This window comes from Crinia signifera, chromosome 2 (assembly GCF_055691185.1).
Source record: "Crinia signifera chromosome 2, ASM5569118v1, whole genome shotgun sequence".
In the NCBI taxonomy this organism is placed as follows: domain Eukaryota; kingdom Metazoa; phylum Chordata; class Amphibia; order Anura; family Myobatrachidae; genus Crinia; species Crinia signifera.
The window spans coordinates 230,042,170-230,069,749 of record NC_139218.1 but is presented as its reverse complement, the minus strand read 5'-3'; the positions used below and the strand labels follow the sequence as shown (position 1 = coordinate 230,069,749).

Genomic DNA, 27,580 nt, shown 5'->3' with positions numbered 1-27,580 from the left:
CTTTATGCAGGGCCACCGACAGGGGGGTGCTGGGGGTACAGCTGTCCTGGGCCCCGGCCTCTGGGGGGGCCCGGGCAGCTGCCCACAGCGACATCCCCCACCCCTGCACACCACCTCTCCCACCCGGCAGCTCCCTAGCCAGGAATGCACGATACACAGTGCAGCCTGCAGAGCACCGAGCCTAGGACAAAGAGGGGCTCGGCGCTCTGCAGGCTGCACTGTGCACTGTGGGAATCGGATGTTGCAGCTAGGTAAGTAAGTAAGTAGTGTGAATGAAGGTAATTTCCGGGGAAAGGGGGATGTGCGAGTGCGGGGGGGAGGGCGGCCCGGACTGAAGGTCAGTCCCGGGCCTAAAATTACTAGTGGCGGCCCTGACTTTATGTACATTGTGCTACAGTGCCAGCTGGGCAGCCTGAATCCAAAGTCTCCTTCACATGCCACAAGTATTAGATCTTACAGTACATGCCAATTATATAACCTTTGCAACATGCACATGGGCAGTTTGAATAGTGAGTCCCTGTGCACCCATACACATAACGGTATGTTTAGCAGCATTACAAGGGGAGCTACATATCTTAGCCTAGGGCATCTGGAACGTATTGGAAGTCCAACCATGCACAGTAAGCATGTCCTTTATAATGTTAGTTTGCAGCTGTCTCCACGGAACCAGACCACGGCTCCGATGTTCCAATAGATATATGCAAAAAAAAAAAGAGGAGAATCGCAAAATGAGCATAGGTTTCAAAGTAATTTTACTTAAGTACAAAGCTCACATAAATCAAAGTTAAAAGCAGTCTGCTTGCCACTAGTAGAATCAACGTCCACGATAACACCTAACACCAAGCCGCCGTGAGAGACCGTGACCAGCCTTACAACACTGCCGAATGTTCAGTGGACCAGGACATTTTATGGATGGCGTTGTTTGTCAAGGGCCACTAGTGGCAAGCAGACTGCTTTTGACTTTGATGTATGTGAGCTTTGTACTTAAATGAAATTACTTTGAAACTTATGCTCCTTTTGTGCTCCTCTATTTTGCATATACCTGATCTAAGTAATTTTAACCTCTGGCACCTAAAAATAATCTATTTTTACCCCTGGCAAGGAGCATGTAACTCCCAGGCAAAAATATATAACCCCTGGTAATGAGCATGTATCCCCTGGCATTGAGCAAGAAACCCCTGGAAATGAGCATGTAAGTAAGCTGCAGTTATGTGGAATAATATGTTATAGGCATTATGTTAATTGTATAATATGTAATAATTATTTTGGTGTGCGGCATAATATGTAATGGGCATTACGGTGTGTTGTATAATATGTTGTGTTGTATAATATGTAATGGGCATTACGGTGTGTTGTATAATATGTAATGGGCATTAAGGAGTGTGGTATAATATGTAATAATTATTACAGTGTACGGTATAATATGTAGTGGGCATTATGATGTGTGGCATAATATGTAATGTGCTCTGCCTTGTGTGACAATGTGTGATGAGCATTATGGTGTGTAGAATCCTGGTGCATTGTGTCTAAGGGTCTCTACCTGACACAGTGCATGGTGTAATGTGAATTGGTACTAATATGTGTCAATGCCCCCTCCCCACTCCCTACAGTTTTTGCCTTTTATATAGTGAAAATCATAAGGAAAATTTGCCAAAATTGCACAGTGTTAAGGGGGCTTGCTATGCCTATGCGTGGTCCTGCACGGCCTGTATTGCAAGTAGAAATAGACTGTGCAGCACAGTCTATTTATACTATATTGCAGGTGTTACGATCCGGGGAGTAACTGAACGTCTCCCAGACTGTATGATGGTGATGCCTCTAACCTCACTCTATTGGCCCTCTCTGACAGGTGGTCGTGGACTGCGGGATGCTAGGCTTTGCCTGTAGCCAACACGGCTGAAAGGGCAAGTTAGGCCCGCCCAAGCTCCGGTACAGCCAGGTGTTAGGTGGTGACAAGCCCACGATGACCGCCACCAGGCGACCTCCTAGCACACAGACAAGTTGCTCTTAGCACAACTTAAAGGGGAACAACCCCACATAAATAAACTTGAGGAATAATGCCCAACCTCCTCTTGGGCAACTGACATGCACCACTGTGCAACCTAACCGTAGCCTCAGACTACTCATGACACCGGGCATGAGAATGGAAGGTAGTGGTTCCCAGATGCTTGAGAGTCAGCAGGCTCACGCAGGAAAGGTAGCAGCACCATGTCCCAAGAAGAATCCTGCATAAGGCACGTGATGACTGGACTCAGACTGCAGTAGGACAGTGACTTGCCAGAACAAAACAATTCAGACCAGGAAATTGCAAACCAGGAAAAGGGAAGCTATCACCGGCTCTGCATTTCTGGGGAGAATGCCTTAAGAAGGACTCAGGTGATTAGCAGACCTGTGACATCTCCAACCAAGCTGCCAGCAGGAATAATGAGCTCATTATCCATCAGATTAGTGAATAATCAAGTCTCCAGAAGATTTGAGCTGCAATGGCACAGCCTGACCACCGGAGGCCACCAAAGAGTCAAATGCACAAAGAACAGAACACAAAACAGACCTGAACCATACTAATGGTTCCTAACAGCAGGAATGCCATGCAGGCTCTTCCCCTGACTAGTTTGTTGCCTGCCGGCTGATGCTTTAGCCTTGCCTGTCACCTATATCTCTAGGTATATTGATGTAGTAATCCTGCCTGTGTTGTCCAGATAAGGCCACCTTCAGAAATTTCCAGGGCCCTTTTTATTTCCCAATTTGTCCCTGATCATGACCAGGGTCTAGAACAGTGTTTTCCAAACTCAGCCCTCAAAGTCCAGAATTTAAGGAAACCCATGCTTTAGAACAGATGGTTAATCTACAATGTGCTGAATAATGAATATTCTTAACTACTTAACTGTGGTGTGGTGTGGGTGGGTGAGGTGATTTTGTGGTCCATATATTCAATGGTGTGATTGTTTTTGTTTCTTCTTTAAATATTCACCTTTCTTTATATCCCATCAACATTTTATGGATTTATGACATATGAGTTTGACATTTTCTTATTAGACATTTCTGAATTTTCTTTATATTTAGTAGCTCAAGGAACGTATTGTATATTTATCCAATATTCTGCAGTGTTATAGCGCCTATGATTGCTTCTTTTATTTTGTTTCTTCTTCCTAAAATTAGTAGCCCACCCACATTACATTAATAGCCCCCCACCCAATCATGCTTACCTGCTTCATCTGATGCAGAGGCACTTCTCATGGCCTCTTACTTCCAGTACAAGTGGAATAACGCATGGTGGATGCTTCATATGTTATGTGCCATCACATGTGCCAAGAGCGAAGAACATTTATTTAGATCTTCAAAAAACAGGGTTTGGGGAACCACTGGCACTTTTAAGATGAATTTTGCCTCTTTTTAGGAAAAATGACTTAAGTGCCCAGCCACCTACTCCAATACCAAAGTTTGTGGACGATCAGTCAAAAGCCAGAAAACTTCTACTCTCACATGTGGACAGACACTTACTTCAAAGTTCTGTCTCGCAGGCACGTAATGGTTTCTTTAAAACTGGGCGTCTCTGCATAGATATACTCTGACACTTCAAACAAGATAGATTCTCAGAAAAACATCGCTTTCAACCGCAGCTGGATCGCTATCCAGGAACACTACTCCTTTACACATATACCAAAAAACAAATAGAGGGTAGCTTGTTGGATCCAATAAATGATAAGCGCATGGTATTCACGGGGATACTCGGTGAATACCGTGCGCTTATCATTTATTGGATCCAACCAGCGCTGGGAAGCTACCCTCTATATACTCTGACACGCTGACCCTTACTTTCTAATTCAGTCACGCGTTCCCGTAACAGGTTCTTATCCACCACAGGATCCTTATGTTCAAGAAACTACTTTATTCACACACGGTTAAAATCACAAAGAGCTGTATGTACATGGGAAACAGCAAAAAGTAGGCAGACAGGAAAGCGGGACCCCAGGGCAGTGTAGATGATCCGGTGGCCAGACGCTACCGCTGATACAAAAACCTAGGCGCAGATCTCCTGTCCTCTTTGACAGGAGATCTGTGCCTAGGATTGTGCTAAGTCATTTTTCCTAAAAAGAGGCAAAATTCATCTTTAAAGCGCCAGTGGTTCCCCAAACCCTGTTTTTTGAATATCTACGTTACATTTGGAGGTTGATGGTCTCCGGGGATCCACAGGCTGCTGATTATTTAATTAATCTACACCCTACCTGCACCAGTTCACTAATTGTTTGTGTTTTGATATATTTAGATCTGCTGTTGAACATATTTAAGAATTTAGTCTCAAGAGAGGAACTAGCATGCCAGTCACACTTGGACCTGGACTTGGGAATTTTTAGGCAACTGGACCCCATCCTTCAGTGCATGCATTTTTATAACCAACCAAATGGGAATATAAAGGTGTAGCAATCATCTCAGCTACAGTAAGTACTAAATCAGTCCAGATCTGATTTGCAAATTAAGTACTAATTTTCTGGAAAAATAAGTCCAGGAACTCCCGTTCTGGGGGTGGATCAATTAAATAAAAATAGAGCGAGAGAAAGAGAGAATGTATATATTGTATTTAGGAACAAAGGCACTCGTAGAGGATAAACGTATCTTATGGAAAGTACATTTTGGCCCAGAACTGGTTCAGGAACCCGGTTCCTGATGATGTCATATTTAATTAGAGGTTCAGGACAGAGTTCCTGCTTAAAAATGGCACTGTTGTTAATAATGGAAATATAGAGTATATAAGTGCAATTAACTTTTGATCTGCTTTTCTTTTCCATTGAATGCTTTACTTGATTTTAGAGATTTGCAATTTGCCCTCATGCTTAGGCCAGTGGTTCTTAAACTTTTTTCAATCATAGCACCCAAGAGTATCATAATTGTTTTCAAGGCACCCCTTGAACAAAAGTTTCTTTAACCATTGATTGGCATCATCTCTCTGAAAGATGTTTATAATATCCATTAAAAATGCCAGTGTCGCTCACCTTTATTATATCAATTCAAATAAAAATGTTGTGTAAAGATAATTTTTCCTATATACTGTAAGGTAAACAGTTCAGGTCATTATGATGAATATAAATGTTTGCTTGCCAATTTTCACGTTTTGACAAATTCACTTGGCACTCAAAGGGTTAATGGGCCCACACATGGTGTGATTTGAAGTGTTTAGTTCAATTCGTATTGTGTCTAGTTCAAATTGCGCGTGTTTATTTTGCCTTGCGATCAGCGGCGTAACTATAGCACCGCAGCCCCCGCCACCGTGCATGTGGGGGCGCCGGGGGCTGCGGTTCTATAAACACCCCCCCCCAATCCCCCGCAGATTTACCTATCTCGCTGGTCCCGGCGGCTCTGTTCTTCTGCTGAGGACCACCACAAAATGGCCGCCCCCATTTAGCACACAGTTCTCTGAAACTGTCTGCTGTATGGGGGCGGCCTTTTTGTGGTGGTCCTCAGCAGAAGAACGGAGCTGCCAGGACCAGCGTCATAGGTAAGGCTGTGGGGGATTGGGGGGGTTTGCATGGGCGGCGGGGCGGGGGGGGTAGGGGTGCTTGGCGGGGCGGCGGCGGGGGGGCGCACCCAAAATGTAGCTACGCCACTGCTTGCGATGTGATGCACTCTCCTGCGTAGTCCATATCGTGAAGCAAAAAGTACGTGCAAGCAATTTTTTAACTAGATTTCATGTACCCTGTAATTGACTATTGTGGGGAACATGCTACCTCCTTCATCTTGCACGTTCAGGTGATGAAGGATATATATATAATGAGCGTGCATCCTTATTGATATTGTGCGTACACATTCGATGCTAGGCACAAAAATATAGTTAAAGATGGTTATTATGGTAATGCGCATTATTAACGTCTAATATGTACGCAGTTTAAGTTATTTATTACTGAGCAGCAGTGAAATAGTGTGAAGCAATGTGAGGGCAAGGGCTTAGCTGAATGCTTTTGAAGTGCTAAATGTTCCTCTGGTGTGTGATGATGCTCCCGTGGTAACACTCTCATTGTGGCATGACCATGCACACATTGGGCCCAACTCACATATAGAGTGCTGAGATGGGGGTTCCGATTGCCTGGGCTTGTTAAGGGTGCCTGGGTCATCTGCTAAGAAAGACATGGTCCCCTGTGTGGCAGCCGGTGCCCCCTATACAACTGTGAGGAGGAGGAGGGGAGGTTGGGCAGTAGCACCCAGATAGGTTGAGTGAGGACCATGGCACATTCCCTCTTGATTCCCTGCTTATTCCTGCTATAGGATGCATAAAACAGAACCTGGAGCAATGGAGGACAGTTTAAACCCATTCAGGTGATTGCCTTCCATTGTCTCCTATATTTACATTCCTGCTGCCTGTCATGAGAAGCAAACATTTACTCATCTATGAATGTTACAACGGTGGTGTGCCATGCCAATCATTCTCTTCAAAACGAGGTGCAATGCTGGTTACCTGCTTTTTATTTATATTTCTCATTCCTATTCCAATTTGTATATTATATGAAATTACTTACTGCTTTTGTTGCATTTTATGTATTGTGTTCTATTTGTTTATCATCTAATTTACTTTATTTGAATATAATTAATAAGACAGGATCTGTCACTAGCCACTTGTACAACATGAGTACATATACACATGAGAATATTTTCCCTAGTCCTCATGTGTTCTGTACTACACAAATATGTGCTTACTGTACTTGGAATGTGATAGAATGGAGCACCCTGCTGATTCTACCCCTCCAGGTTGATGGCTGTTATAAGTGGCAGAATTGGATGAATATGCATGGATTCCTAAGTGTGTAATAGTATGAACAAGGCAAATTAATGCAAAATATTATTTCTTTGCAAAATATTCTACACCAGCTGGCATTGTTACTCTATATCAGTGGCTATATTTTTAGAATAGCTACAACAAGCATATTGCCATTTTTTTTACGTTTCTAAAGAGTTAAACTGCTACTCTATAAATTGATGAAATGATTCTAATTGAGCACAACAGTAACAGAAGCAAAATTAACTTCCTGGAACTGTGGTGCAGGTCGTGTTTCACCGGCTGGATTAAGAAAGTCACACAGTGTTCCTATGGTATACTGTATGTCTCATATTGCTGTATGCAGCTATGGTTTGAAGAAAACTAATTAAAAGGAATATATCCTAGAGTTTATCCTATCATTTAAGCTTATGATTCCAGTTATTTTCTGCCATCCATTTCGTGATTGCTAAGGTCAAAGTACTTTTGCCGCCAGGTTTATATATAGAAACACTATATTTTAATTTTTTGGTCACTCTACACTGTGTACTTAAATATGTATGTTTACAATTTGCTATCAGTGTGCCTATCTGAATAGGCACATTGATTGTAAATTCTAATACACTCTTCTTGCTTTATCTGAAGGCATAATAAATCCAAATAAATCATAATTACTGTAAATAAAAAAAAAAAAAAAAAGACCAATCTAGTTAAAGATTTGACACAAACTTGGCCACCAAACTGACAGGCAGAAATATTGGGTGAAATGTAATAGGATGAGAGATTCAGAAAGTGAGAGAGTTGGTAAGAAATCTCAAGTTTTTACAGCGGAAATCATTTACACTTCAATGTCAAACTGGTTTTGCAGTGTAAATGATTGCCGCTTTAAAAAACCCTGGAAATTTCTTACCAAATCTCTCAATTTCTGAATATCTCATCCTATTAAATTTCACCCATTGTCTGCAAGAGTAGGAAGAACCACTGGCACAATTATAGCTGCTGTATGGGTATAAAAAACTCCCAAATAAAATGTAAAGAAGAATAGATAGATATACATTGCTGTGGTTTTACTCGAAAAATAGTATAAATAGTATAACAATCTAGGTAAATGTAAATCAAGATTTATTATACAAAATAAACACTTATCAAATTACATACAGTAAAAATATAATCAATAAATTATGAGAATTCTCAAATAAAAAACCTCAATAAAAAGAAATTGGTTTGGTACTCCAGTGGATGCGGAGTTGCAGGTTTGTTCTCCAATAAAACAATTGGGCACCTCAGTAAGGATAAGGAATATTTAACAGACTGGAAGTGTCTTTAGAGGTGGATGATATAGCTTTCCTTAATAGGTGGTATTTGAAATCACCAAAAGTGTCCCAGATTAATGCCCATTAGATAATTTTATTCACTCAGCTGTAAGCATTTTGGTAGTAGTAGGTAGTCATTGGTGGTAAATGGTTACCTTGCTCTGTGGCTGCAGTTGCATATGTTTGCTGAGGTTTTGTTTGTCCTCTTGAGAAATAAACTGGTCCGGAAAAGGGGGTAGCCCAGTCTGGTAATATTGGGGTGCTCAGGCTCACCGCCTTTCAGTGTGTGACCACATCTTCTTCAGGAGCTGGAGTGAGCAGTTTGTCTGTTTCTCTTAATTTGTTAACTGATCCCAGGTTGATATGATTAGTATACCACATATGAATACAAATATATAAAAACATAACAAATCAAATAAAATCGTTTATAGGTCGCATGCATGGCTGACGCCTCCTCTAGCATCCTCAAAAAGTGTAAAAAATAGTTACGCCACTGCCCTTCTGTCTTGTACTGACAGGTACAAGGGAAAATAAAGGCACATCCCTTGTCACACAGGAGCAATTACGTTCTGAATTTTCACAGTGTGACAAGAGAAGAACATTCTCTCTTCAGTTCAGAATAATGCCAACAGAGTGATTAATAACTATGTTCAGTTATCTCTCACGTGGTGGCTACACAAACCGAACCTGAGGATGCGGCGTCAGTTTGCGGTGAGGGACTGGATTGTATTCACCACCGATGCCAGTCTCAGGGGATGGACTCCCGTCTACAAGGGTGTTGGGCTCCCTGGGAGACTCAGTTATCTATAAATGTGTTGGAACCGAGTGCGATCTTCAACATGCTCCAGGCAGCCCAGGGTGATATTGAAAGCCATCCGGTAAAACAGCCGTTACATACATCAAACGTCAAGGTGGCACAAAATGTCGCAGCGCCATGAAGGGAGCCTTGAAGATTCTTCGGTGGGCAGAGAGCAAGGGCGTAATCCTCACGGCAGTGTACCTCCCAGCTGTAGACAACTAGGAAGCCGACTTCCTCAGTCACCAGGACATGCATCCTGGGAAGTGGGCGTTACACCCAGACGTGTTCCAACAGATAATACATCATTGGGAAGTTCTGGAAGTGGACCTTATGGCATTGCACCACAGCAATAAACTTCCAGTCTATGTATTCAGACCAAGAGACACAGCGGCATACGCCATAGATGCGCTGGAGACTCCTTGGAACTTCCATTATGTCTATCTGTTCCCTTCTCTACCTCTTCTAGGAAGAGTTCTTAAACAACTAAAGCGAGAGAGAGTTCAGGCGATCCTCATAGCACCTCATTGGCCAGGAGAATTTAGTTTTCAGACCTACAGTGGCTATTAGCAGAGGACCCGTGGCCCCTTCTAATGCACCAGGACCTTCTACTTCAAGGCCCATTACATCAACCCAATCTTAGGCCGCTACGTTTGATGGCGCAGTGATTGAAACTGAGGTGCTGAGGCGGAGAGGTATTCTGTCCTCAGTTATCCCCACCATGCTACAGGCCTGGAAGCTGGTGTCCGCTGCTCATTATCACCATATATCGCAGGCATACCAACGATGGTGCATGGGGAAGAGTTTTCCAATCTGTACCTCTTGTTTACCTCATCTTTGAATGTTTTTGAAATCAGGCTTGGATGCGGGCCTTCGCCTGGGTTCTCTCAAGGTACAGGTATCAGAGCTGTCGGTTCTTTTCCAGAGGATAATTGCTCTTATCCCTGAAGTCCAGACCTTCCTTCAGGTCGTGGTGAGGATACAGCCTCCCTTTGTGCCTCCTACAGCACCATGGGATCTCAATCCATTCCTTCAATTTCTTCAATCAAAGACCTATGAGACCGTGGACCTTAAGTACCTAACATGGAAGACCGTTATACTGTTAGCACGTGTTTCTGAACTTTCAAATTTTTCATGAGGACAGGGCTGAGCTGAGGACTCCGGCTTCCATTTTACCAAAAGTGGTTTTGGCTTTCCATGTCAATAAGCCAATTATAATTCCATTGCTTAAGGACTCCGCTCTTCGTTCCAACCCACTTGATGTGGTTCCTGCTCTACGCATATACATGTCCAGGACTACGTCCCTTAGGAAGTCTGACACTCTGTTCATGCTCTAATGAGGCTCACTGACGTGGTTGGCCTGCTACAAAGCAGACCTTAGCACGTTGGATAAAATTCACAATCAGACCAGCTTATTCCAAGCGGATAAAGCGCCACCATCTACTCTCACTGCCCACTCTACAAGGTCAGTGGGAACTTCATGGGAAGCTGGGAGGGGAGCATCTGCCTCTCAGCTGTGTTGTGGCGCAACTTGGTCATCAGTTAACACATTCGCAAAATTTGATTTGACACGTTTGCCTCTTCTGCCGCAGATTTTGGCAGGTTGGTTCTATGGAACCCCACGAGATCTCCTGCTCAGGGGATCTTTGGAACCTCCCCAGTGTGAATGTCAGTGTCCCCAGCTGGACAAAGGAGAAAATAGGATTTCTCTGAATCCTCAGGGGACACTGGCCACCCACCCTGCTCGTGTTGCCTGGCTGTTGTTGTTCTGTGTACATAGTTGTTGTATGAACATTGTTATGTCCTGGTTCCATCTCCTCTCATTAACAATGTTACTAACTGGGGATTGCCAGGTATTAGAGGGGAGAAGCCAGCTTTCTAAAGTTTAGTGTGGCAGCTCCCAGCATTCCTGCTCTAAAACCCCAGTGTGAACGCCAGTGTCCCCTGTGGATTCAGAGAAACGTATTTACCGGTAGGTACCAAAATCCTATTATTACAATCTACATTTTATTATATATAGCATACATGTCTCTTTGTTTTGATGTTCAGTGGTATATCAGTTAATTAATGATGTGCTCAATAAACATGCTGGGCTGGTAAATTTAAGACAGTCATTAGTAGCATTAAGGTGCCAAACAAAATTAGTGCTAGAAATGTAATCTCCATCCCAAAGAAAATAAAAATCCTCTATATTGATGCATAGAGATCCAGACTCACCCCAGATTACAGTAGGTGCTCCTCGAGCAGCGCCATGTAGAGGTTTGCGAAACTCAGGGCAAACCTGATTCCCATGGCAGTCCCATGAATCTGTAAATAATAATGGGATTTAAACATACCGTATTTTCTGGCGTATAAGACGACTTTTTAGCCCATAAAAATTTGGCTTTCTAGTGGGGGGTCGTCTTATACGCCGGGTGCACGGCGTGATGTCGCCTTATATGCCGGGTGCGGCATATATTTATTAAAGGGTACCTCTCCTCGGCCCCCCTTCTTATGCATATGGTACCGTAACTTAATAATAAAAGATAGCAGTACGGTATTTGTCTAAAGCGTTTAATACCGCCGAAATACCAGAGCCTGCCGCCGACGTCACTGCAGTGACGTCGGCGGGGCTCGGGTATTTTCGGGGGGACTCGGGAGCACTCAGGCACACGAGTCCCCCCGAGCCCCGCCAAAAAAACACCCGAGCCTGCCGCCGACATCAAATGTGCAATCTGACAGGCCGTTAGGCTGAAGAAAACGCTGCAGACAAATACCGGACTGCTATATTTTATTATTAAGGTACGGTACCGTATGCATAAGAGGGGGGGGGGCCGAGGAGAGGTACCCTTTAATGAATACCGGTATATGCTGGTATTTATGCCTGGGGGGAGGACAGCGGCATCACTGCAGGGAAGCTGCAGATGAGGGGGTATTAAAACTTTATGTGGTGGGTTTTGCTGGGGCAGGACAAACCTGCCCTGATAGGTTTGTCCTGCCCCAGCAAAACCCACCACTCAAGGGACCAGACAGCTTCTAGTGACACGGAGGTGTGCGGAAGAGGGGGTAGTCTTATATGGGGAGTATATAACAAACTCTACATTTTGAGTGGAAATGTTGGGGGGTCGTCTTATACGCCCAGTCGTCTTATACGCCGGCAAATACGGTAAAATAATTGTGTCAAAATAATTCTAATTAAAGTAAAAAAAAATTCTCATAAAATCACTGAATGTGTGGATTTTTGTTGTAAACAATATTTTACTGCTGATATACCTAATGGATGTGGAATATTAGTGTAAAGTGACTTGACATCACTCCGGGTGAGTTTTTATATGTACTCTTCCATTTATTGATTCTAATTTTGTAAGAAATGTGTAGTATCACAAATATAGGCTCTTAAAGAAGCCAACTGATTTTGTAACTGTGCGTCCACATTTGTTGATGTCATAGATCTTATACCCGATATTATGGGATGTACAGGTGGATGTGACTTCTGAAAAGGTTTTGTGGGGGTTATAATATAGCTTTGTACAGAATGTCTGATTATTCAATTGCCTCAGTGATATATGGAGCCTACACATGGGCATTTTGTAAGTGATCTCACTAGATCGCTTAGAAAATGCCACTACATCGCTCCGTGTGTAGGGACCATAGCTGCACATTGATACAGCTGACACATAACTGTGCATTGAATGATCTTTCTGAGTATTCCGAGTGAGCTAGCATCGCTTAAAACGCTTAAAACGCTTGTGTATTTTGCAATACAAGCCCCCCTCCCTTATCAGCTTGCTTGATTATTATATATTAATCCCTCATCAACCTATTTAGGGCTAATCTTTTTTTGGGGGGGGGTAGGTTGTTGCCATTTCTATATTTAATATTGTTAGTGCTGGCCAGTTTGGGCTGGCGTCCCCCCTCCTGCTGTCTTCCTCCTCCAGTGGTGGCACTGCATGTCGGGCATGATGTCATCAAACGCAGTGTTTTATGTTTTTTTAATTACTATTAACATTTTCTTTTATAGCGCACACATATTCCGCAGCGCTTTACAGAGAATATTTGAACATTCACATCAGTCCCTGCCCCAGTGGAGCTTACAATATATATTTCCTATCACATGTACATGCACACACAGACATTCTAGGGTTAATTTTTTTGTGTGAGCAAATTAACCTACCAGTATATTTTTGGATTGTGGGAGGAAACCAGAGTACCCGGAGTAAACCCACGCAAGTACCGGGAGAATATACAAACTCTGCACAGTTAGGGCCGTGGTGGGAATCAAACCCATGACCTCAGTGCTGAGGCAGTAATGCTAACCATTACGCCAGGGGCGGACTGGGGCTTGAATCCTGGCCGGAAACAATCGTGCAGCAGCCTGGGGTGCTGGGAGCCTTCAACGTACCAAGTATTGCTGCATCAGAAAATATCTCTTGCAGTGCAACCTGTCCATGAGCATTAAGGTCTCTGCAGCCTCCTCCACCCCCGCCACCGGCGGTCCTCCAGCTGCCATTCCGACCTCAGAGCTCCAGAAGGTGCATGAAGATGGAGCCACACGTAACCCGCTGCCTACCCCCACGTGTTCCCAGCAGCAGCAGAAGGTGCTGTGTGCTGTTACACATGCGCAGCAGCCCTCCCGTGGCCATTTTGGTTTTGGGCAAAGTGATCAGCCAGCCCAGGGGGAGTGTGGCGGCCCGGTTTTAGTGAGTTTGGGGCCGGCCCACAAGGAAATGGCCCGGTTTCCGTACACCAACCGTACTGCCCAGGAGTATCACTAGAGGTGAGGCTGTGTAGGTAGGGGTCCAACTACACTGCTTTGCCCGGGACCATAATGCTGTTAAGATGGCTTTGCCCATGCTGAATTTACCGGGTCAAAATGCTTGACCCGTTAATTTTCATAGCAATGGGGTATTATTCTGTGAGATGGAAGCCAGGATGACCATTTCCAGGCACTGTCTAGGATTTTGCTTTTGTGGTGCCTTTCTCTATCACTACAATGAACTTGCTCACAAGTTCACGGAAGTGGTGATTTTCTGGCCCATGAATGCATCCGGGAGCTTGGTCATGCACCGAACCCAGACCTGGCTTATTTTGAGTCAGCGGAAGCTGCAGTGGAGACCTTCACCCAGCATGTAACAGCTGTTTCAGCTACTTCACCATGTGGTTTGAGTTCATGCCAGGGGCAAACGTAGGATTTTCAGAAGGGGGTTTCCAGAGGGGCGGAGCAAAGTACGGAGATGGACACTTAGGTGACAGTATATGTTTTGATGTCCCGCGGGTGGTAGGGGGTATTATATCAACCGCTCAGCATGTAGGGCCTGGATCAGTAATTTCCACTAATTACCCCTTTACTGCACAGGTGGTGGGAGAAGGGGGCATTGGGCTGAATGAAGGGGCCCTGATACATAACTTCCGGGGTGGTAGAGGATGTTTAATATGCAGAGGAGGGGAGTATAGTGGAGTGGGCTTATTATTCATAATTTTCTGGTGGGAGGACAACTTGCTTGACTGCAGATATCTCCAGTTCCCGGAAATAGATTTCTAAGATTTTAATGGAATTAAAAACTATAGAATCTCACCTACCAAATTATATTGGGGACTAGGGGATCAGATTTCAGGAGGTAGAGCAATCTGCCAACGAGAATATAAAACTACATACCAGGTGTGTGGAGCTGGAGCAGTAATCAGCTGCTGGAAGGCTGATATCTCTGGTTCTGGGAAAAGTAAAGACAAGCTTCTAGTGTCTTTCAAAGGGAGAGAGTCCCAGCTTTTGGAATATATCCTCAGAAAAACTCTACGTTAGACAGAACCTGAAATATCTGACTGGGAACAGCAATTAACAGGCTTGGATGGGGACCACTGCTTTGAAGTCAGATATCTCCGGTTCCCAAGGTCCGATTTAAAAAATTCTTGTACTCCTGGAAAGAGGGGACCCTCAGCTTTCAGACAATGACCATTAGACTCCTAGGGGGTTTCTGGGTACTCGGAAACCCCCCCTGCGTGCGCTACTGCATGCATAGACTCCTGTCGTATGCTTTGAAAAATGTAATGTTCGCTTTGTTTGTAAATACAGTATAATACTTTTAAACATATTGCACATCCCTTGTATATGTGGCTAAGGAACACATTTAAATTAAATTATGTTAGTATGTGGCTTATTTCAGTGTTACATTGAAAACACAATATTTTTCAAGTTTCCTTAGTCTATTATAAATTTCCATGTTTTCTAATTGCATACTTCACTTTAAATCAATAAAAAGTAATGCTTCAAATCCACTTACTCTGAATATCTAGTGTATGCAGATTAATTAATGACTCTGACATTTACTAAATGTTAGGAGCTAGCTCTATACAAATGGTCATGACTTATTTTTTTTGCATTAATATCCAGTTTATTAACACTTAAGGGCCTATTTATTAAGACCAAAAAGTGCATTACATCCCCAGAAAACACCTGCTTTCTTAGTATTGATGGATATTTGGTCCTTGAAGGCAGGGGCTGGCTGGCAACTTTCAGCCCAGGTGGCAGCACAAAGAGGCGCCCTACCGCCACCGTTAACCGCCCGCCCCTCCCCCCCCCACACACACACCCCCCAGTGCAGCAAGGATTAAAAAAGATCTATCTATAATATATATATATATATATATATATATATATATATATATATATATATATATACTGCAAGCAAGATTCACCTGGAAAGGCCCTCACTGTCACCTGTGCTGGGTCACAATATCCTTGGTGGGTCTGTAAGGTTACAAGCTCCTGCCTCCTGATTCTGCAGTAGTGGCTGCCAGGCTGAGGCTTCTTTGAGCCTACTGGGGTTTAATGTGCTGGTAGATCCGGTCACCCTTTCATTCTCTGCATGCGCAGAGACTCAATGAGCACAAGTGGGTCTGCCGCGTGACATCAGCGGCACTCGCAGTGCTCCTCTGGGAGAAAAACTTATGGAGACCATAGACTGGTTTGGGCAGCCCTGGTCATGGGGAAGGTACACAGCGCTGGGGCCCGCGGCAATGAAAGGGCGCACAGCCGTGGACATTGCTAGTACTAATAAGTTATTTGTACAAGTAATGTCCACGGCTGGGCACCATTTCATTGCACCGCCGGTAGTTCCCCTCTGGCTCTCCCCTTTTATCCTGTTATAGCCACGGGGGTCCAAAAAAGCGCAGCAATCAGCCCGGCTGCATAGCTTCCTCGGTCTCCCAGCCACAAGATGCACATGTCAGTCAGCCCTAGGACTGTGACATTGCTCCGGCTCGGGTGGCATGCGGCACCCTGCCCCCCGGCCCGTCCCTCCACTACTTGGGGGTATTTGTTCCGAATCCCTCTGCAATAGTGGGCAGTAGTTAAACACACAGAAAAACTGGATATTCGCTTAATTAGTGTTCATTCTAGCACCCGCTATCTTTGAAAAAAACATGCAGTTCCTCTTCCCTATCTGGAATGTCACTGTCTGCTGTAGTGCTTCTAGCACAGTGTGGTATGTATATCAGAACTGATATGCAAACCAGACCTGTGCTAGAAACATCACAGCAGACAGTGACACCCTAGGCAGGGAAGATGAACTGCATGGGTTTTCAAAGATGGCGGGTGCCAGAATGAACACTACTTAATAGTGATTTTAGGCTATGCAATTATAGCCCTGTATGACACGTTATCAGGCTATAGGGATCCGGGAGAAGTTCCTGGGCCCATATATTATCGCAGAAAAACGGGTATCCTGGGGCTGCTTATTGGGGATTCTGCTTTGCGTGCCTCGGCATCACAAAAATGCGAACGCTTCACAAAATAGCAAATTGCTTGCATTTTTATGGTAGCCCCTACCTGCGCAGTCTAGCTGCAGTGGGTGCGTGTGAACCACCACAAAAATTATCCCGACAACAGGCACAACCATACAACACCGATTTGCTGCCCCAAGGCTAAACCCCCATCATCATTCAGATTGGGGTCACATTTTACACAATGCAACGACAGTTTGAGGGCTCATGCATCTAGCGTGCAAGGATTTATGGAATAGAGGAAACCGCCAAATATATTTTTCAGTGTTCAATGTACCAAGCTGAATAACCCCCATTGTATGCAAGATGTTATTTATCAATGCAATTACAGTTGTCTGTTTTTATGCAAAATGATCACCACAAGCCTTTTCAAAACTTCTATATTAATGTGGATTATAACCTTTATTACAGAATATTTTTAATAGAACCTTTTGGAAAGCTGGCAATAGTCTCTGATAATTCAATCTCTGACCACAAGAGGTCACTGGTAAACCTATAACCTTGTTGTTGAATTTGCCCTTAAAATGGACATTTTCCTAAATAGGTAATACCGTCTAAAACTGGGTACACACTGGAGTGACGGTACTTGTTCTGGCCTCAGAACAAATTCCGTCAGTCAAGACTGTGGCCCTTATTCAGATCTGATTGCAAAATGGGCAAACCCATGTGTGCTGCAGGTGGGGCAGATGTAACACGTGCAGAGAGAGTTAAATGGATGGGGTGTGTTGAAACTGAAAACTAAATTGCAGTGTAAAGATTATGCAGCCAGTATTTACCCTGCACAGAAACTATACAGGTTACATCTGCACATGGTTTCGCCCATTTTGAGAACAAATATGGGCCTGTGTGTATACATTGGAACAATGTTAATGAAGTACAGTATGATTAAGTTCCATTCTTCATTAGCATGAACAAGGTTGCTTGCGATTATTGCAAGGTTTGATGTGAAGCACATGAAACCTAGCATTCATCGCTAGTGGCCACGGGAGCGTGCAAATACCAGTACAGAATAATTGATGAATGTGATTTGTTGTTACAAAATGACGCATGGCCTGACATTGCTCCTGTGTGTACATATACCTAACTCCCGTGGCACACCTATGCAAGACTCCCACTTGAACCTGCCAAGCACTTTCCCGTGAAGGGTGCGTGACCTCAGCTAATTACCTCTGCGGCACCCCCAGCAGAGGTTCGTTTTTAACAGCGACCATCTCTGGTCGCTTGTTGAAAAAGAGACACTGAGCAATATATTGCTCAGCAATATATTGCAAGCAATATATTGCTAGCAATATATCTCCCCCCGTGTGTACGCACCTTTAGATATTACTATGTCCATACCTTCCAAATGTGATGAGAGAGAGAGAACAGGCTGCCGCTGCAGCTGCCTCTCTCCCCAGCTTAGCACACATCACTGAGCAGCGTGTAGTAGGCTTGGGAGAGAGACTGTGCTATGGCAGCAACCTGTCATCTCTCTCTCCACTGCCCAGCTCCTGCAGGAGGGAGGGGGGAGTGGGCTCCAGGCCTTTCCATCAGACCTGGGCCCGAGTATAAAGGACCAGATTCCGATATTTATGTAAATCTCCAATATTAGTGATCTGTGCAGGAGCTGTGCACTCATTTGTAGGCCTGCAACATTATTACAAACTATGTGTCTTGCATACATCTGTATGGCTGAATGTGCAGTGCTCAGGTAGGCAAGTATGAGAAAAGTGTGGCATTATGTGAACCAGTAGGTTTTTAAGTTTGTGTCTGTGTGATTTAATATGAAATTGTAGATACCTTTGTTTGTGGCATAATGTGATTTTATTGACAGGTACCTCCACCAGTTATTTTACATTTATCTCCCAAAAACCTTAATCTGGTTCAGATGACATTGGTTGGAACATGTCATGTAGGGAGCTAACAGTGCACTTTATTAGATAGAGCACATTTGTTTTAGATAAATGGCCCAATCAAACACCTTATGTGTTTTTTCATTGTGGCATTTACCTGTATAATTTCCTTTAGGACAATATCAGAGAAACCTATGGTTACCACAGGTGACGGTAATCATACATTAAGTGGAAAGTCCAGGAACAGAGCATTGTGTCCCTCCTGGAGAGGGTCATGTTGGGATGTATGTTGCTATACCATACCTTCCAACATGACCCTCTCCAGGAGGGACACAATGCTCTGCTCCTGAGTCCTGCACTTCCCTCTTAATGTATGATTACCATCATCTGTGCTGAACTAGTTCATTGATAAGAAAGGTGTTTCACCACAAGTGATGGCAATCATACATTAAGGGGTGTATTCAATGTTTTTATTCTCTATGTGCAGCGAATCCTGTTTAGCATTTGCTGCACATTCGCAGGGTTCAGGAGGGCTGCAGCATTCGCTGCCAGCTCTCCCTGTCACCCTATTCAATGCAGCAGGGGCTCGCTGCCCCTGCTGGCAAATTTTAACCCCTTCGGCGAATGCCACAGAGAGCCGGGGAGAGGAAGCAGGCAGGGAGATGTAAGCCTCAGGACAGGGGTAGGGAGCCGCTCCTCTGGTCCCGCACGTAACAAGCCGGGACCAGAGTGAAGTGAATATATGAATATCTAATGAGCGGCTCCCGGCCCCCTGCTGGTGAAAGTGTAAAAATGTTTTTTTTTTTTTTTTTTTATTCAATAAAAATTAAATATATATTAATGTGCTTCAAGCACATGAATAAAAATAGCATGCCCCTTCACAGAGAAAAAAAATCAGATTTTTGGACACCAAAAAAAACCCTAAAAACCTTTATTTTAAAAGATCACTTTCCAGTTGACCTTAAAAAGATGTCGAATGCAAAATGGTGAATCATGGCAAAAATCAGGGAGAAAGCAAGTCGCCATCCTAGCATTGAATACACTCTCGGCGAATCCCAGTGAAAACCCCATTGAAATACACCAGCGAATTGCAGCGAGCATGAAACGCAGAACTGGCAGGCATTCACTGTTCGCTTTCGGCGAACAGTGAACATTGAATAGGGTGAATCATATTTTCAGTGAAAAAAAATTCACTGCAGGGAGTGAAAACAGCCTGGTTCGCTGAAAAAAAAACTGTGAATCGGGAGTATTGAATACTGGCCTAAGAGGGAAGTGCAGGAGCAGAGCAATGTGTCCTTCCTGGAGAGGGTTATGTTGGGAGGTATGCTATACAGTCCTGGGAGCTTCTGCTCATGTACAGTGGAAATGACTGGAAATTAATTCTTAAAAATAGAAATATATTTTGTTTTATATTTTTCATTTAAAAAACATTTTAGTATGTTGAAAATTAGGAGAACAGGTGTGGTACCCCTATGAGACTATGGTGAAACTAGCGCCAGAGATTACTAGTGAAGGCTACCATTTCTGATCCTCAACAATTGTGAGGGAGTGTGGTAGCCTTTGCTACATAGGAAAAAAAATGTCTGTGGCAAAAACATCCTGTTCCACGGAGAGGATTGTGAGGTGCGTGAATAATTCATGGTTGCCTACCTGACCCTTTCCTTCAGGGAGAAAATGCTCTGTTCCTGGACTTCCCTTGTAATGTATAATTGCCATCACCTGTGGTAAAACACCTTTTTTTAACAATTAGCTAGCTCCCCACAGGTGATGGCAATCATACATTACCAGGGAAGTCCATGAACAGTGCATTTTCTCCCTGAAGGAGATGGTCAGGTAGGCAACCATGGAATAATTATGTCACTTAGGCAGGTATTCAATGCTTACTATGGGGAGCTGCAGCGAATCCTGTGTAGGATTCGCTGCACTTTCTCCCCAATTATCCCTGTAGGGAGATTAGCCGCCCGTTCTCCCTATTCAACGCCTCAGGGGCTCTCTGCCCCTGGCGGCGAATTTTAACCCCCCCCCCGGAGAATCACAAACAGAGAATCGCCAGACATTCGCTCTTCATTTGCAGAGAATTGTGTCCATTGAATAGGGCGAATTGTTTTTCCAGTGAGAAAATTCCCTGTAAACCCGGGGAATTGACTGATTCCCCAGAAAATATGGAGAATCAGAGGCATTGAATACTAGACCTATATCAGAATGTATATACAAGTTCATTACTTGCTTGCAACCATTTACAGTTGTAATCTACTCCTGGTAAACAGTGGCTTTGAACAGTAGTTATGACAAATTAATATGGTGCAGGTCACTTCAGTTTGCTCATCGCTTAAGTCAAATAAACTTTGGCTGCCAAGGAAACTGCTTTTTCATGTTTTGTTTGGCACCAGACCTTCCTTTCGGTGTATAGCTAAGCTTACAAGCATTTTACTAGGTAATGTATATTGCTGTATTTTTATTTTATACCTTTTTCCCCTCACTCCTCTACTTAATACACTGATTAATGCAAATCATAAATATATATGTACCATAGAGAAATATCAGTCTTCTCTCGGCTCTAATGATGAAATCATGCAATCATATTCTATTGTGATACTTTTCACTGTAGAAATGGGGTTATTTCAGTCTAAGATCTCTCATGCATTTGGAGTATTTACAGTGAGAGTAGACTATTTCAGTCACGCTGCATGGTTCTTTCATTCTGTGCAAGGCTAATAGCATGTTTCCCAGGGATCCTGTATGTCAGCATTCAGGGCACCTTTAACCAGTGCACACTTCTGTAGTTGTAACAGGATGTTTGCAGAACAATAGAGCCACGTGATTTTATATGCTCACAGATTCTTTTGAGTGAGGAGGTTCTTTTTTCTTGTTTTAGGCGTGGATTTCCACTGCAATAACTCCACCTTGTAACAAGTTCTGAATGCAAAAGCAGAGCATGGTCTCTCTCACCTTAAATTTGTGCTGGCTTCTGAGGAAGGTGGAACACATCCAGAACTGGTTGTAAAAATTTACTAGGTAAGTGGTTATTTTCTACAATATGTGCTTGTTTGTTTAATAAGCCTTTTTAATTCAGCGGACTTGGTTTATTAGGACATAAAATGTTTGTTTAAAAGTTTGTATTTACTCATTTTGTTGAGCTGGTACTTTATTTTGTGCACTTTATTTTATTTTCCGTATAAGTTTTTTTTTTTAATCTATTTTTATGCCCTTAAACATTGCCTTTATCAACGTAGACGTGATAAAATGTTTTTTTTTTTTTATTAGAAAATGTGAAAGTTTGGCAGCTTTTAGACTGGGGGTGTGGGCAAAGTTGAGACTTATGGGGCATACACATGGGGCGATTAAACTCCCATTTGTGAGTGATCTGACTAGATTGCTTAGATGTGAAGTATAGTTAGCCCTATGTGTTTGGCCCCCGGTATCGTCTCGTGTGTTGCTATTGCCTGATTTACAAGATATATACTGCATGCAGTATATATCTTGTAATCAACAGTGTTCTCTCTCTCAAGAGAACACTGTCCGTTACAGATTGCTCAGCACACAACGCTGGTGCAGTGCTGTGTGCTGAACGATTTGTGCTTAGCTGCATCGCTAAGCACACATACTCAGTTGCCCCAAGCTATTCAGTTCATGTGACAGAAATTGTTATGTCATAGAGCTATAATCAACTAGTCCCATCAGAGCAGTATTCCCACTTAACTGTGTGTAGTTTGCAGTGGCAAACGCAGGATTTTCAGAAGGGGGTTTCCAGAGGGGCGGAGCAAAGCACGGAAATGGACACTTAGGTGACCCAGTATATGCCGGGTCAGTTAAAGTATTATAGATAGACCAAATGTATATAAATAATAAAAACAAATATATATATATATATATATATATATATATATATATATATACATACATACATACATACATACATACATACATACATACATACATACATATATATATACATACAGGGGCATCAACAGCAGTGTAGGCCCCTGGGCATAGCAATATATTGGGGCCCCTACCGATCCTCCAGCAGTAGGGGTGGGGGAAGCTTTGATGTCCCACAGGTGGTAGGGGGTATTATATCAACTGCTCAGCATGTAGGGCCTGGATCAGTAATTTCCACTAATTACCCCTTTACTTCACAGATGGTGGGAGATGGGGTAGGAGAAGGGGGCATTGGGCTGAATGAAGGGGCCCTGATACATAACTTCCAGGTTGGTAGAGGAAGTTTAATACGCATAGGAGGGGTGTATAGTGGAGTGGGCTTATTATTCATAATTTTCTGGTGGGAGGACAGCTTGCTTGACTGCAGATATCTCCAGTTCCCGGAAATAGATTTCTTAGATTGTAATGGAATTAAAAACTAGAGAATCCCACCTACCAAATGGTACTGGGGACTAGGGGATCAGAGTTCAGGAGGCAGAGCAATCTGCCAATGAGAATATAAAACTACATACCAGGTGTGTGGAGCTGGAGCAGTAACCAGCTGCTGGAAGGCTGATATCTCTGGTTCTGGGCAAAGTAGAGACAAACTACTACTGTCCATCAAAGGGGGAGAGTCCCAGCTTTTGGAATATACCCTCAGAAAAACTCTAAGTCAGACAGAACCTGAAATATCTGATTTGGAAGAGCAATCAACAGGCTTGGATGGGGACCACCGCTTTGAAGTCATATATCTGCGGTTCCCAAGGGCCGATTTTTAAAATTCTTGTATCCATGGAAAGAGGGGATCCTCAGCTTTCAGCCTAGGGCCCTTAGACTTCTGGGGGGGTTTCTGGGTACTCGGAAACCCCCCCTGCGTGCGCTACTGGTTTGTATATTCTCCCCGCGTTTATGTGGGTTTCCTCCATGATCTTCAACTTCCTCCCATGCTCCAATAATATGCTGGTCAGGTTAATTGTGACTGGTAATACTGGTCACTATTAACACTAGTTAGTATATGTGCATGTGGTATGGAATATAGATTGTAAGCTGCATTGTTGCAGAAACTGATGGACAAACATTCTCAGTAAAGTACAGTACTGCAGAATATGCGTGTGCTATATAAATAAAATAATAATGCAGTAGCTGCATCATTGTGATTAACATAATATGGAAAGATTTCTTCTAAACATCCTTGAGACAATGGTTGGCCATCTACCATTGATGGTCATCCACCAATGCCAGTTTTACAATCGATGGCAGAGAACCACATGGTTTCCTGCAATCGATGGTAACCTCAACCCTATGGTTTTCACTTTCTATTTGTGCATTACAGTATTTACAGTAAGACTATAACAATCTTTTTGTGTTTCGCCGCAGTCACGGACAAACTCGTCTGTTGCAAGCATTCAAAGAAACACAGTAGTAACAGCCTGGCTGGTAGCAGTCAGGGTGCACCGAGATGAGTGGATTGGGGTCGCGGAATGGCAAGCGTCCATTAGCTGAGACATTACAGCTGCTGTGCCCTGCCCCTTCTCTCTATCTTCAAAGATAGACTCTGGCAGTGTGGGCAGGCTAAAGAGTTGCTGATTCTGTATTTCTGTATTTTCCATACACACTAGGTTATCATGGCAGCAGCCGATATATAGTTAATAATATTGGACACAGTTGGCCAATTTGAGTGTACACACTGAATGATATCGGCTAGCGATATCGTTCAGTGTTGTCATCGGGACCCGTGGAACATGCGGGCTATAGGCTATATTACCAAATTGACCTGCATATTCAGCAGACGGGAAGGGTTCGCACTAGAGGATATTTTAAAATATGGGCCTTCTGAGAAATATTTGACAATATTCTTTAGTGTATATTGATCTTTCTCCAGCAGTCTTAGGCTGCCAATGAGTGTCCCTGTATCTAGCTGTGCAGTGTGGTATGTGGACACTGGGTGAACTATCCCTGAGACAAAAAAGGGGGGCGTCAGTGAGTTTATTAGAAGGGGCAGCTGCTTTCATAATATATAATGCTGCCACCCTGATACCTCCAGGCTCACAGATCAGCAATCGCAGCAGAGAGCCTGCTGGGATTCAGTAATCTGGTGTGCTATAAATTCCGGTGTTCGGAACAATTTTTGTTACAGTATGTCGTCCTGTTTTTCGTACCTTTAATGGATCCTCTCGTTTCTGATCGATGGCAAATGCACTAATGGCCACTGCATACTCAGGAAAATATTGACCTCTCCAGTCACATCATTCTATCCTTCTTGCACCATTGTGTCTCCACTCCACTAACCAGATTAGAAGTTGTCCCAAATGGTTTTATTTACAATAAAGCAAGTTATATAATGAGATTATGTATACTCTTTTTGGAACAAGCTGTTACATTGCATATGAGATATATGGACAAAAGATGGTAAGCTTGTTGTTGAGTTCTTTATTTGTCAATATAAGTATATTGGACTTTATTCTATGCTGTATGTGTATAAGGAAAGGCAAAGTATTCCAACAATGAGAGGCTGATTAATGAGAAAAATGAATCCAGATGCTGTACTCAGGATGGACTGTCACAGTAGGATTTATCTTAAAGATGTTTCAGTGGTCCATAAGTGGAAAAGTTTGTGGGTACAAGTCTAGGTTGTACATGTACAAGATGTGAGTGAATTAGAGAACAATACTGTTGCTTTTTAGGATATCTAGCCATGTAAGTATCAACATAACTCAATGATTCTATTGCAAATATTTTGTTCGGTATGCTCTCTGTACTGTGAACCCAGAACATGGTGCCAATGGTAGTCAGAGGAGTGATTAGCAAAGACAGTAGCATCATTTGGACATCACATTAGTTATGGGAAGGAACCACATTGGGGGCTACTACTTGGTTTGCATTATAAATGTCCTAGTTCTCTGGAGCCTGACTCTTTATTCCTGGATCTGGTGGCATTGGTTCTCCATGGGCAGCTGGGTGATGTCCTCAGATGTGCATAAATCTCAAGTGATATGCAATTTCCACAAAAAGTTTTCCAATAAGCCTTATGTGTGGTTTTTAGGGCCCACTCATCGGGAGGGGTTGGTAATGTCAGAGCGTGCTGGGCAGCTGGTGGGTACCAGTCTTCGACTATACAGAAACTGCTTCAGCCTTCTACCTTCTCTCTGCCTGGCCAAGCAGGAGTTAGTGGTTCTTGCATATCTTAGGGCTCAAGGGCCAATTCAGACCTGTTCACACAGGTCCTAATTCGGCCTCTCCAGTGATGCGCATGTGCAGACCCTGGTTGCGAGCACCTTCAGAAACTTTTCCCTTTGCCAAGTGGCTCACAGTCGGAGTGACAAGCAGGAGGTGTTCCGGGGGTGGACCCTCTGCTTTTAATGGGCATGCCCACAAAAATGGTGGGTGCACCCATAGAAACTCTGGACTGGCCCAGAGAACGCAGGCGTTCCTCTGCCTGCTCGTGGCAGGCGTGTGAGGCCGAATCCCTCTCCAAATTCACACCCATACGTGCAGCTGTCGAGTGATTCCTGGGTCATGTGGCGGCTGTGAGCGCTGGCCACAGGAGGAGAAATCAATAGATGGTAGGTAACCATGGAATGATTTCTCCTCTGTGCGGCTACATGCATACACATCCATTTGCAGCCCTGCACTTGGGCTCTGCAAAATTACGTGTGTTCTGGTGGGTTCCATCTGCTCCTTTTTGGTTCTATAAAATTCATGGTTCTGACTTTGGCTTATTTCTGACCTGATCCTGCCTGATCACCTGTTACTGTATAACCTGACTTCTATTTCTCTAGACACTACCAGACTTTTCCATCCAGTTATAGGGCTGCTACCAGCATATAGGGTACAGTGAACCTAAAACCCCTTTGAGGGGTCCCTTGTGAAAACCATCAATATATTTGCCTCTTCTCTGGGTATTCACGGATTCTAGAAGTACAGCCAATTTTCATACAGTGTTATCCCAGTGGGAGTTGTAACAATACAGCAGTGAGAGGCAATGAGTTAACTTATATATGCAGAAATCCTTTCCTGTCCCTTCTCCCTGTGTATTCCTTTTATGACAGGGCACTAGAGATGTCTTTAACTCTATGCTGGAGCCAACATTACATGGAGTCACTGGCCCTGTCCCTGCCTAGGAAGAGGTAAAGCGGTGCAGAAGCCAGGATTTGCAAAAGAGCCCTGGGATTTTCCAACTGAAGCTGGGGTCATTATCACAGGATTAACTGCAATCTTTCTCTCTCTAAGCATAGGAAATGGGATCAGGTTAGAAAAATGTGAATTAAGGGTTTGGAGCAGTTTTTCACAATAAAACTAATCTACAAGCCTTTTAATGAAAAAGTTTAGTGCATTGAGTTGATACTAAAATAATGCGAAAAGGGATTGAAAACCCATACACACTAGGGGATCAGGGCAGCGGGCGATATAATTAACACTGGAATACGCTAAGCATGCTGGTCATTTAGCTATAGAGCCAAATTGACCTGCGCGTGCGGCAGACATCAATCATTGTTTACGGCGCACGGGAGCACGCATCGTTAACAATATTGAGCACACACACTGGACGATATTGTGAATGATATTACTCTTCTAGTGTATATGGAGCTTTAGGATTCCCTGCAGTCTGCATGCTCTGTAACAGTGTATATTGGACTGATCTGTAAATGCATCTAGGTGTATATTGGTCAAAGGAAAGAAAGGCAAAAAGAGAATAGCTGCTAATGTAATAACACTTCTATTTGATTATGGTATTTTAGATCTACAATGTCTAGGTCTACAGTCATAAGGTTGACCACTATAGGTCGACAGGGTTAAAAGGTCAACATGACTAATTTTTTTTGGGTGTCTATGTCAACATAGGTCGGTATGGACACCGTCTAAGTGTACCGCGTCCCCTTGCATGGCTCGCTGAGCTCGGCACACTATTATATTCTCTTTCCACGATGTAGTGGATGGTAGGGCATGAAATACCGCCTGTTGGCACATGTCGGCTCAATTAAAAAAAAAAATTCATTTCGACCTTTTAACCCTTTTTGTACATGTACACATACATTTGCAGCCCTGCACTTGGGCTCGGCCACCAGGGGGGCGTGCGTGTTGCAGGGTGGTGTTAACCTGCTGACTAGGCTCCAAAAACATGCAGCCTAGCAAGTAGGTCTGAATCAGGCCCTTAGACTCTTAGGGGCCTTTTTTTAACATTGTTGATAAATTGGGCCCCAGAAAATATAACTCTGGA

General features: G+C 43.5%; 1 protein-coding gene across 5 annotated transcripts in view; it reads left to right on the top strand.

Moving 5' to 3' along the window:
• The window catches only part of RPH3AL (rabphilin 3A like (without C2 domains)), a 233,984-nt gene that overhangs the window by 28,250 nt on the left and 178,154 nt on the right, over nt 1–27,580 (top strand). For 3 of the 5 annotated variants that reach the window (XM_083173980.1, XM_083173985.1, XM_083173984.1), the window contains exon 2: nt 21,320–21,459. The exons of 1 other annotated variant lie outside the window; for it this stretch is intronic. The gene's annotated coding sequence lies outside the window, so the exon portion shown is untranslated. Of the gene's footprint in view, nt 1–4,267; nt 4,440–21,319; nt 21,460–27,580 lie in introns of all 5 variants that reach the window. One more of the 5 variants, XM_083173982.1, reaches the window with a different exon arrangement.